The sequence below is a fragment of the Ovis aries genome, chromosome 3 (assembly GCF_016772045.2).
Source record: "Ovis aries strain OAR_USU_Benz2616 breed Rambouillet chromosome 3, ARS-UI_Ramb_v3.0, whole genome shotgun sequence".
NCBI classification, from domain to species: Eukaryota; Metazoa; Chordata; class Mammalia; order Artiodactyla; family Bovidae; genus Ovis; species Ovis aries.
In genome coordinates, this window is record NC_056056.1 from 138,847,308 (window position 1) to 138,858,666 (window position 11,359).

General features: G+C 52.1%; 1 long non-coding RNA gene across 3 annotated transcripts; it reads right to left on the bottom strand.

Annotated features, from left to right (window-relative positions):
• Window positions 1-17: 17 nt before the first annotated feature.
• On the bottom strand, window positions 18-9,832 carry LOC114113994 (uncharacterized). 3 transcript variants are annotated; one of them, XR_003588810.3, is made up of 4 exons: window positions 9,731-9,832; window positions 9,089-9,229; window positions 2,128-2,224; window positions 18-1,397 (listed from the first exon to the last, which is right to left on the bottom strand). It is a non-coding gene; the product is annotated as an uncharacterized LOC114113994 (long non-coding RNA). The 3 variants fall into 3 exon arrangements; XR_009599916.1 differs by having other exon boundaries at window positions 18-1,102; window positions 1,204-1,397; window positions 2,128-9,229; XR_009599915.1 differs by having other exon boundaries at window positions 2,128-9,229.
• Between the last annotated feature and the right edge of the window lie 1,527 nt (window positions 9,833-11,359).

An 11,359-nucleotide genomic window follows, 5' to 3' on the forward strand; every position in this document is an offset into this window, starting at 1 on the left:
TGTGTAGCAGGAGCAGGCCCTGCCTGGGGAGGCAGCGGGTGGAGGCGGGGAGCAGCAGCGCTTTTGTTTCCACAGCCTGGGCGATAAACAGCTGGGTGTGGTCAGGGCTGCTTGTCCAGGAGCGGTGGCCCCTGAGGAGCTGTATTGTTACCCTAAGTGGACAGAGGCTGTGTTCTCCAGCCAGCCCCTGGGGGCGGGGCAGGGAGGGCCAAGCCCCGCCCCCTGCCCGGGATGGTCTCTGGGACCCGGCAGGGCTCCATGGCTGACCTCATCCAGGCTTCAGCCCCCCACCCCGGCGCAGGGGCTGTGGGAGCCTGCAGCCCTGCGGGGGGCTGGTCCAAGTGGCCCTCAGAGTGGCCCTCAGCGGCCCACGGCGGTCTGAGAGGCTGCTCCTTCCTCCCCTCCCACTCCACTTCCTGCCTTCTGCCTCCGGCCGCTGGGTGGTGCTCTGAGCGGAGGCAGTGATGCAGAGGCGGAGGCTTCCGGGAGTCACATCTCTCATCGGTGATGAGTGCGCCCGTCAGCTCTGTCGGTTTTGAGTCCTCCACATCTCCCCTGGTAACCAACCACACGTGAGGACCCTCCTGCACAGGGACCCTCACATGAGGAAATTCCAGGTGGGACAGCCCTCTCTGCTCCCGTGGCCTCGAGCCTTGGCAGGGTGAGGTGCACTGCCTCACCCTGAGAGGGACTCTCAGCCTTGGAGATGCCCTGGTGCAGGTTCTGAGTACCAGGGCCCTGGGGCGTATGGAGGAAGCGGGCCCCACACCTGGAGAGGGGAGACAGCTGGCACATGCGCAGGGGCTCAGGGTGAACACCCCCTTCTTCCCTCACCCCTCTGCTGCCAGATCTCATCCCTGAGGTCATGGACACACACTGGCCTCCAGAAAGGGTCAGAGCTCTTGGCAGGAGGCAGCCCAACTGGGGATCATACCTCAGGTTTCTAAGTGAATCCGGGCAAGTCAGTGAACAGTTCACCTCCATTTCTCCATTTGTCAGATGGATGTGAAGATCCCAGGTCCGCTCTTAGCGACAAAAAGGTAAACGGCCGCTCTGCCTCTGCAGCTGAGGTGACAGCTGAGGGCTGCCCCATGTCCACTGCCTGTTGGGGGCAGCGTCTCCTCAGAGGAATTAGGGGAGCCCACTCCCCAGGGAGAGCCTGGGATGGAGCAGAGAGCAGGGTAACCAAGCCAGTGCCCTTACCCATGGGTGGAGATGGAAGACCCAGGGGCATGGAAGCTTCCAGAGCTGAGTAATCATGACATGAGGTGTGGACCAGGTGAGTCAGGACTCCAGGGCCTTTCTTGTCTCCTAAACCGTGTCAAAGTTTCGGCCAAGTCCAGACCAGCCAGCTGGACGGCTCTTCTGCATCCTTTCAGACCCAGGGGAGACCAGCCCTGTGACAAGGAGTGGAAACCAACCATGGTGGGCATCTTCCATCGGCATTTTTCTTTTTCTTCCCTGTGGTCACACCCATGTCCCCAAGGAGCTTTGGCAGTGCAGGAATCTCCTTTCTGCCTCAACTGCCTGGCCACCTCCAGCTGCCTCAGTCTCTGGGGCAGGACACCTTTTGAGCTGGTCTGGGAAGGCCTTGCCAGGCTAGACCCTGCCTATACGTATCTCCTTCCAGGTGGTGCCGCAATAAAGAATCTGCCTGTCAATGCAGGAGACACAAGAGATGCAGGTTCAGTCCATGGGTCGGGAAGATCCCCTGAAGGAAGAAATGGCTGCTCTAGTATTCTTGCTTGGAAAATTCCATGGACAGAGGAGCCTGGTGGGCTACAGTCCATGGGGCCGCAAAGAGTCAGACATGACTGAGAACGGCACAGCAGTCCCTCCTTTTATTTTGAAATACTTACTGTGGGCTTGGTAGGGCAGTCCTACCTATGAGACAGGCGGTTATGGCCTCCTGGAGCAGACCACCCAGCTAGGGAGACTGATGCAGAAGAAGGCCGGCAGAGGGGAGGAGATGCCACAGAGGGCAAGTCCAGAGAGCAGTGGATGCTTGGGGCCATGGGATCTCACTACTTGCCCCTAAGCACCCCTGGCTGCAACTCTGGCCCCCTTGAGTCCTGGACGCCTGCCTGAACAGCTCTGCCTCCCAGGCTTGGGGCGCTCTGAGCTCACCACTGGCACCAGCCATCCAAGTATCAGTATGGTGGCTGGTGGCTGGAACGGTCTCTGACTGGGCCATTGTTCTCCATCTCTCCTCCCTTCCATGGACCTGTAGGCCAGAACATAAATGCATTCCAGAATGTGTCCTCAGACCTTGCCCCTGCCCCCAGAGTCCTGGGCTTCTCACCCGAGAGCCAAGGCCATGGGCTGAAAATAAGCATCTTCTCAGGCCCATCCGGTTGCCCCAGCCAATCCAAGCACCCCTCTCCGAGACTCTGGGCTCTTCAAGACCTGAGCACAGCCCCCAACCTGACAGTGCTCTGAAATGGGGCTACCATCCCTCCCAGCCAGCCGCGTCCGACTGCCCTGTGCTTTGAGAGCTCATTCCTCCCACGCCTGTATGTCACAGGGCGAGTGGTCTTGCTGGGGCTAAAGGGCTGCTGCTGCTGCAAGAGTCTGGGCCTCGGGACCCCCAGGAGGAGGACGGCTGGGCTTGGAGCCCAGACCCACGTCATGTGGGAAAGAGTAAGATTCTGGTTTTTTGTGTGTGTTTAGATTCTGACCAGTATGGCCTGTGGGCCAGGGAGCCCAGGGCCTTGCCTGACCCTGCCTGCCATGCTGTTGGCCTTGGAGGAGGGCCTGGGCCTCAGTTTTCTCGCTGGTGTGTGAGCTGTGGGCAGCTGGAGCTGCTTCCCGGTTGCTGAGTGAAGGAGATTGGAAGGCTTTCCTGGCACTCAAGGGACTCTAGCCAGCACAGGGGTGGCGAGAGGGCAACCTTTTGCTGCGTCCTTGGCAACAGGACATTTAAAACGTACTCCACCTCCCAGAAAAAGCGCTCTGTAAACCAGAGCTTGAGGCAGCACAGGCTGGTGTCAGGGCAGTCCTCCCATGGGCGAGCAGTGGCCTTGGGCAAGTCCCTTCCTCTCCTGGGGGCTGAGCTTCCTTATTAATAAACAGGGATTTGGATTAGAAGGGCTTGAGGGTGTGGACCCTCCCCACTTCCTGAGAATCTTCCCCATGGTAACCCCCAGCCAGACTGCCTGTGGGAGGGACAGTCAGTCACGAAATTATTTGGTTGTGCTGGGTCTTAACTGCAACATGCAGGATTGTTGATCTTTGCAGCATGCAGGATCTTCAGCTGCAGCATTCAAACTCTTAGTTGCAGCATTTGGGATCCAGTTCCCTAACCAAGGATCAAACTTGGGCCCCCTGGATTGGGAGCTGGGAGTCTTAGCCCCTGGACCACTAGGGAAGTCCCAAGCACAATTTTGTTAGAAGCATTCTCAGAGAGTTCTCTGCCACTTAATATTGCCTTCTGCAGCCTACTTGAGTTCCGGTTATCTCTAGGAGGTCCCTGTTACATAGGTATGTAACTTGGGAGAAAAAAAGAGAAGCAAAAGGCAAAGGAGAAAGGGAAAGATACACCCAACTGAATGCAGAGTTCCAGACGATAGCAATGAGAGACAAGAAAGCCTTCTTAAGTGAACAATGCAAAGAAATAGAGGAAACCAATGGGAAAGACTAGCAGTCTCTTCAAGAAAATTGGAGATATCAAGGGAATATTTCACGTAAGCATGGGCACAATAAAGCACAAAAACAGTAAGGACCTAACAGAGGCAGAATTAAGAAGAGATAGCCAGAATATACAGAAGAACTATATGAAAAAAAGTCTTAATAACTGGATAACCACAATGGTGTAGTCACTCACCTAGAGCCAGACATCCTGGTGTGTGAAGTCAAGTGGGCCTTAGGAAGCATTACTACGAACCAAGCTAGTGGAGGTGATGGAATTCCAGCTGATGCTGTTAAAGTGCTGTACTCAGTATGCCAGCAAATTTGGAAAACTCAACAGTAGCCACAGGACTGGAAAAGGTCAGTTTTTATTTCCCAAAGAAAGGCAATGCCAAAGGATGTTCAGACTACTCTACAATTGTGCTCGTTTCACATGCTAGTAAGGAAATCCTTACTAGCTAGGCTTCAGCAATATATGAACTGAGAACTTCCAGATGTACAAACTGGGTTTAGAAAAGGCAGAGAAACCAGAGATCAAATTGCCAACATTCGTTGCATCATAGAGAAAGCAAGGGAATTCCAGAAAAACATCTATTCTGCTTCATTGACTATGCTAAAGCCTTTAACTGTGTGGATCACAACAAACTGGACAATTCTTAGATGAGAATACCAGACCACCTTACCTGTCTCCTGAGACACCTGTATGCAAGTCAAGAAGCAACAGTTAGAACCAGATGTGGAAATTAAAAGATGCTTGTTCCTTGGAAGGAAAGCTTTGACAAACCTAGACAGCATATTAAAAAGCAGAGATCACTTTTCCGTCAAAGGTCCATGTAGTGAAAGCTCTGGTTTTTCCAGTAGTCATGTAGGGTTGTGACAGTTGGACCATAAAGAAGGCTGAGCGCTGAAGAATTGATGCTTTTGCATTGTGGTATTGAAGAAGACTCTTGAAAGTCCCTTGGACTGCAAGGAGATCAAATTAGTCCATCCTAAAGGAAATCAATCCTGAATATTCATTGGAAGGACTGATGGTGAAGCTGAAGCTCCAATACTTTGGCCACCTGATGGGAAGAGCAACTCATTGGAAAATACCCTGATGCTGGGAAAGATTGAAGGCAAAAGGAGAAGGGGGTCATAGAGAATGAGATGGTTAGATAGCACCATCCACTCAATGGACATGAGTTTGAGGAAACTCTGGGAGATAGTGACTCCCAGATAGGAGGTCCTGGAGTGCTGCAGTCCATTAGGTCATGAAGAGTTGGAAAGACTTAGCAACTGAACAACAGACTTGGGAGGATTCTGATGGTCAAGGTTGTAGCGAATACTTCTAATGGTCACTTTAAGGGGCAGAACAGGAAAGGAAGAGCCTAAAGCAATGGCATAAAGGGAATGTTCATGACAGAGGGCCAAGGGCAAGGTCCAGAGTATGACTTAGGGAATATGGCAGAATCCTCCGGGGTGATAGTTGGACAGAGAAGTGGGTGGCAAGCTCCACCTACTCAGCTTCACTGGGACCAGGCCCTGGAGGGCAACCTGTGTGCTGGAGGTAGAGCCTACTGGACTCTGGAGGCCCACTGAAGAGGCCAGCCTTCCTTGTCCCTCTCCTTGGTTTTTGTCTTCTGGGCCAGGTAACTGTTGGCAATCTCATCAACAGCCAAGGCCCAGGAGGCCAGAGCTGTGCATTGTTCCCACTGAAGTGCTCAGATTCCCCCAGCAGAAAGCTCAGTTCCCCAGGCTGCAGCTGGATCCCCAGAAAAGAGGTGGTCACCTTTGGCAAACAAACCAGGTGAGCTAGACGGTGTGACTCATTAAAGTGTCATCCCCAAGACTTGAAAGTACTCAAATGTACAGTTTGAGAATGTAAATTTATTTTTGGAATTATTTTTAAAAATCACCTTATAGAGAATTTTCTGGTGGTCCAGTAGTTAGGACTCCTGGCTTCCCCTGCAGGGGCACAGATTTGATCCCTGATCGGGGCTTCTCAGGTGGCACAAGCGGTGAAGAACCTGCCTGTCAGGGCAGGAGACATAAGAAACGCAGGTTCCATCCCTGGGTTCGGAAGATCCCCTGGAGGAGGGAATAGCAACCCACTCCAGTATTCTTGCCTGGAGAATCCTAAGGACAGAGGAGCCTGGAGGGCTACAGTCTATAGGGTGGCAAAGAGTTAGACACGATTGAAGCAACTGAGCACGCATGCAGGGAATTAAGGTCCCACAAGCTATGTGGCAGGGCCAAAAAAGAAAAAAAAAAAATCACCTAATGGGAAGCTTAGAGAAATTACCGCAAACAAAAAGAAAAATTGCCACTTAAAAGGTCATTTTTTCAGGGAGACCTTCCCTAAGCATCCATGTAAATTAGATTCTATGTGAACCTATTTTTATAAGGGAAAAATAATATTTACTTTATTAAAAACATAATCCAGCAAAGGAAACAGAGACAACCACAGTCACTAGTCCACCCTGGTCACACAGGGCAGGTGGCAGGGCTCATATCAGGACCCTTACCGCCTCTGCCATCTCTACAATAGTCATTTTGGTCAGAAATCCAAAGTTGGAGTGTCACTCTTTGGGGAAACAGGGCCATCACGTAGGTTGGCTTCTTGTTGCCTTTGCTCAAGTAAGCGCTGTGTGTCCTGTTTCCCAATTGTCTTGTTTGCACACTCACAGCCCCTTTTCATGGCCCATTCCCATGCTTAACCACACACATCTCAGAGAGAACACTCGGGCTCTGTTACAAATAGAGCTGTCTGCTTGGACCCGCTCTCCAATCTTTTCTCTCTACCCTCCTTTTTTCAGTACATCCCTATAGGGGGTCAGTAGGCTGTTAGGGAAGAGGAATCTGTAGGGAGTAAAAAGGAGCAACAGTTTCTCCAAAGTCCCCTGAAGCAAGCTTCGAGTCCTCCTGGTTCCCCTTGAAATCTTCTGGTGGAAGAGCTGTGAGATCTAGCTCTTATATTCAAGGTCCTCTATGTCTGGGGGGCTTTTGTCTTCTTTTTTGATTTGGGCTGTGGGCTTCCCAGGTAGTAAAGAACTTGCCTGTCAAAGCAGGAGATGTAAGAGATGTGGGTTCCATCACTGGGTTGGGAAGATCCCCTGGAGGGAGGGCATGACAACCCACTCCAGTATTCTTGCTTGGAGAATCCCATGGACAGAGGAGCCTGGCGGGCTGCCATCCATAGGGTCGCAAAGAGTGAGGCAACCTAGTCCGCACACACTAGTCCTGGCTGGCTTGGGAGGGGATTCCACTTTCATAGCTGCTTTCTCTTTCTGGGCAAGCTGGCTCTGCTGGGAGAGTCTTCTGTGCCTCTTCCCACACAGTAATGTTGGCACGCGCACTGGACCCCTGCTTCTTGAGGTGGTTCCGCGTGATTAGCCCTTCGTCTATCACAGCCCCAACCACCCGATGCCTCAGTCTCCACTCCAGGTTCAACACCAGCGCCCGCTTGAACAGCTTCTTCAGCTCCATTCACAGCCTGTTGATCTTTCCTCCAGGGGAACATCCATGGCTGTGTTTTGAGGCCAGACCTTTTTTATTTTTATTTTTTAAAGCACACACCTCCCTGGTCTTGCTACATGCCTGATACTGTTTTAAGACTCGGCAAATACTGACCCATTCAGTCCCACAACCTATCCTGTAAGGTATTCTTACTAGGAGAAACCAAGGCCCAGAGAGGTCAGGGAACTTGCCCAAGGTTGTACAGCAGGTGACGGGCAGAGCTGGGATTCAGACCCAGGCGGCCTGGCTTAGAACCAGTGGCCTCAGCATGGTGCCTTGCTGGCTTCAGTCCGAGCTTTCCGTGCGCTCTGTCCGTCATCCTGTATGACGCTGAGAACTCACCCATGGTCCGCTTGGCTTGGCATAACAGAGCGCATGCTCAGATGAACAAGGAAGGGGCAAACCGCCCATCATTCAACTACTTCAGCAAGTAATTATGAAAGTTTTGCCAGATTGCAGATCTCCACGCCATGGGTTGGGAACTGCTCCTGCCAGTCCTGTCATCGTCTTTGTGAGGACAGAGCAGCTGGCAGTGCCAATACACCTGGGGCGAGAGGTGGGCAGGGTGCCTTATGCCTGCACCTGGTTCCTGGTCGGCCTCCGCCCAGCACTCTGCCTTGATCTTGCCCTTGCTCACTCCCCTGCTGTCTCTCCAAGCCTCCTTATCCCTGTCTGCTGTCTCATCCACTTCTCTTTGTTCCCATCTGTGCCCCCAGACCTCTCCGAAGTCACTGGGGTTCGGGGACGTGAAAAAGTTTTATTTTACAGTCACTAGCAAGCAGTATAAAACAAACAGCACGGTTGGCAAAAAGTGCAGGCAGCTGATTATTTGGGATTCTAAAAAGCAGGATAAAGTTGAATGATCTACATGGTGGATTCAGAATTTGCTGGAATCCTGAGTTCTAGCCAGTCCCTGCACTGGCTGCTCCTTTGCAGTGGTGGTGCCAAGGAATAGTTTGGGGCTTTGGGTCCCCCCAGGTTTCCATTAGTCCCAGATGAAAATAGTGTTTGCTATGACAACACAACTACAAAGTGAATCCCTACACCCACTTCCATCCACTGCCGACGAGCTCTCCCACGTTCTCCCCCAGGACCGATTCTGGACCCGTCAGACCTACTGGAGGAAGCCATTTGTTCTGTTTTGTCATCATCTTCCCTTGGGCCTTTATCACAGTGAGGCTGGAAGGCTCAGCCTGCTCACTTATTCACTGATTCATTGATGGTCCCAGGCACAAGTTGACCGTACTCTAATACTCACTGGGTGGGCGATACAAGGCAGTTGAGGGGACCCAGGAGGCAGAGTTCCTAGGTCAAGGAATTTCAGAGGCCAGCTGAAGAGACCACCAGTACAGATGAAGAGTTCAATGGAAGGGCAGCGGTTAACCCCACTCCATTGGCAGCACTGTCTCAGGTGTGATGTGTTTCAAAGGCACATGTGACAAATAGTAGGAACTGAGTCCATAGACAGGAGTGGAGGAGGAAGTCGGGTTTTGTGGAAGGGTGGGTTTGCTCTGGGGCTGGCGGATGAGTGGGAGATGGACAGTGGATGAGTTGGGGGGAGGGCATTCCAGGCAGAGTACCAGGATATGGTGTGGCCAGTAGAACCAGATTTACAGCTTGGGTACATCACATAATGGGCCCGGTGGCATGTTTGACGAATATGCCTAGGGCTGGTGGTGAATGTGATAATGAATGTCAAGGATGCCCGTGAACTTAAAAAAAAAAAAAAAAAATTCCTGGAAACCCAACTGTGGTACACAGCAGGCAAACCAATGTGGGATAAACCCACACATGGAGCCATTCTAAGACACTCTCAGTAAGAGGAAACTACAGATTAATGTGGCTCACAAGTAACGAGATGGGAGCTGCCATCCTGGGGGCACTCCCAGGTCACAGCTGAGGGGAGGCTGGAGATCCAGCATCTTCTGGTGCCAGGGGCCCCTCAGTAAGTGACTCCAGGCCTCACCTGTGCTGAGCCAGCTGCAGGGTCCATCTGGACTCTGGTCCTGGGCTGCAGTGATTCGGCCTCAGTTTCAGAGAGGACAAGGGAGGTGGAACAGGTGTTTAAGGCACATCTCCCAACCTTTCTGTGCCTCAGTTTCCTCACCTGTAAAATGAGGGTAATAGTGGTACCTGGGGCTTCCCTGGTGGCTCAGATAGTAAAGAATCTGCTTGCAATGTAGGAGACGTGGGTTTGATCCCTGGGTTGGGAAGATCCCCTGGAGGAGGGCATGGCAAGCCACTCCTGTATTCTTGCCTAGAGAATTCTATAGACTGAGGAATCTGCTGGGCTACACACAACAATAGTACCTCTAAAGGACTGCAGTGAGTGAGGAGGGAGCAGCACGTAGGCAGCTCTTTGTGGCTGACACGTAATACGTGCTCGGTCAGTGCTGGCAGTTGTTGTTAAGGTTGACCCCATCAGCACACTGGCGCTGAGGGGTTGGTTTCAATGGTCTCCCCAGCTCCCAGCCTTGCCCGTGACCTGAAACTCCCCTGAAGGAGGGAAGTGCTCCCACACTTGACGCTCCATCCCATAGTCTGTTCAGCTGGACATCAGGGCAACCCCGGCCAGACCCCACTCCCACCCTGAGAGCTTTGGCCTTACCCAAGGTCCATGCAGCTGGGCCCCTGGAAGGGACAGACCTTCCAGTCCCAAACTCTGAGGCTTCATTGCTTCCTCCCGGCCAGGGACTCTCTCCTTTAATCCCTAAACTAACGTGTCTATGTCCCTGTGTTGCCAGTCCAGGGAGGGCGAGTACTTTGGCTGGCGAAGGCTTAGCTCCTGCTTTCTGATTGTGCAAACGACATTTATGCAAACAAAGGACGCCTACTCCCTTTAACCGGGCTTCCTGGAGAGAAGGGCGAGGCTTACTCCTTACTGTGTTCCCGGTGCAAGTCCCTTACAAAGTGCCTGCTCCATTCCCAGGGGGCCACGGTTTGGTCTCATCTCCACACAGGGAGGTTTGGGGGATTCTCCTTAACTCACTGCAGCTGCCCACCACAGGGCATGGACAGGAAGCTTGAAAATTAGAATCTGAGAACTTAGAAGGGATCATTAGCTATAACCCCGTCATTGTTTCAAAGATAGGAAAATTGAAGTTGAAAGAGAGGAAGTTTCCACTGTTAAAAAGCACTTGTTGAGGAGGCTGTGCTCGCCTTGACTCTACCCCAAGAAAAATTACTACAGTGTGGTCTCAACTGTGCATCAGTTTTGGCTTTTCCTATGAGACTTTCCTTTTTTGAGACAGCTGAGACTCTCCATGCAGGGCTCTTTCTGGAGAGGGCATTTCACTTAGAAGAGTTTACCTTTGTTGGGGGGGAGAGCTTGGAAGCTCTTCGTTGCTGCATCTCTACCCTTGGGCCTGGGATGATGGGAGTCCTGAGAGCCTTGTGTCTTGCGGGGTCGGTCCATGTGGGAGAGAAATGTAACAGGGATGAGGATGAAGGAGGAGGGGAAGGGTGGTCCTTCGGCAGCCTTTAAGAGGCCTCTTGCCCTCCCCAGCCTCATAAACCTGGAGCTTGGGAGAACCTAAAACAGGTAAAACCTGAGATGCTGACTCAGTAAGAGTAGAGGCCCATTTGCATATTTCAAGGATGAGGTAGCTACGTGCAGCTTGATGTAGTAAGAGCCGCACTTGTTTCTGACCCGTGTCTCCTAGATCACTCCTTCCGGTGCCCCAAACCTTGCTTGGTGGTAGTGGCGTAATCGCTAAGTCATGTCTGACTCTTGTGACCCCATGGACAGCAACCTGCCAGGTTCCTCTGTCTATGGGATTCTCTAGGCAAGAATACTGGAGTGGGTTGCCATTTCCTTCTCCAGGGGATCTTTCCAACCCAGGAATCGAACCCAGGTCTCCTGCATTGCAGGCAGATTCTTTATCCACTGAGCTACGAGGGAAGCCCAAAGCTTGCTTAAGCACTTACTATTTGTCTAACGCATAATTATCTTTTCACTATAGTCCTCAAGCTGAGCACCTGGAGTTCAAAGATGGAGCCAGTCATAGCCCCTTGGAAGGTCAGGCCCTTGGCTTTCAGGTAGGTGGATGTTTAGAGGATATCACCCAGAGACAAGCCCATGAGTTCTCACCTGGACAGAGAACCCCCCCCCAAAACTAGGCCCGAGTTGCTGTGCCTGCTTGCGTGGCCTATTTTCGAAGCTACAAACAGCTAGCATTACCTGTTCTCAACATCTGGAGTTACCTGCCTCCTTAGTCACCTTGCCTCTGGCTTCTAA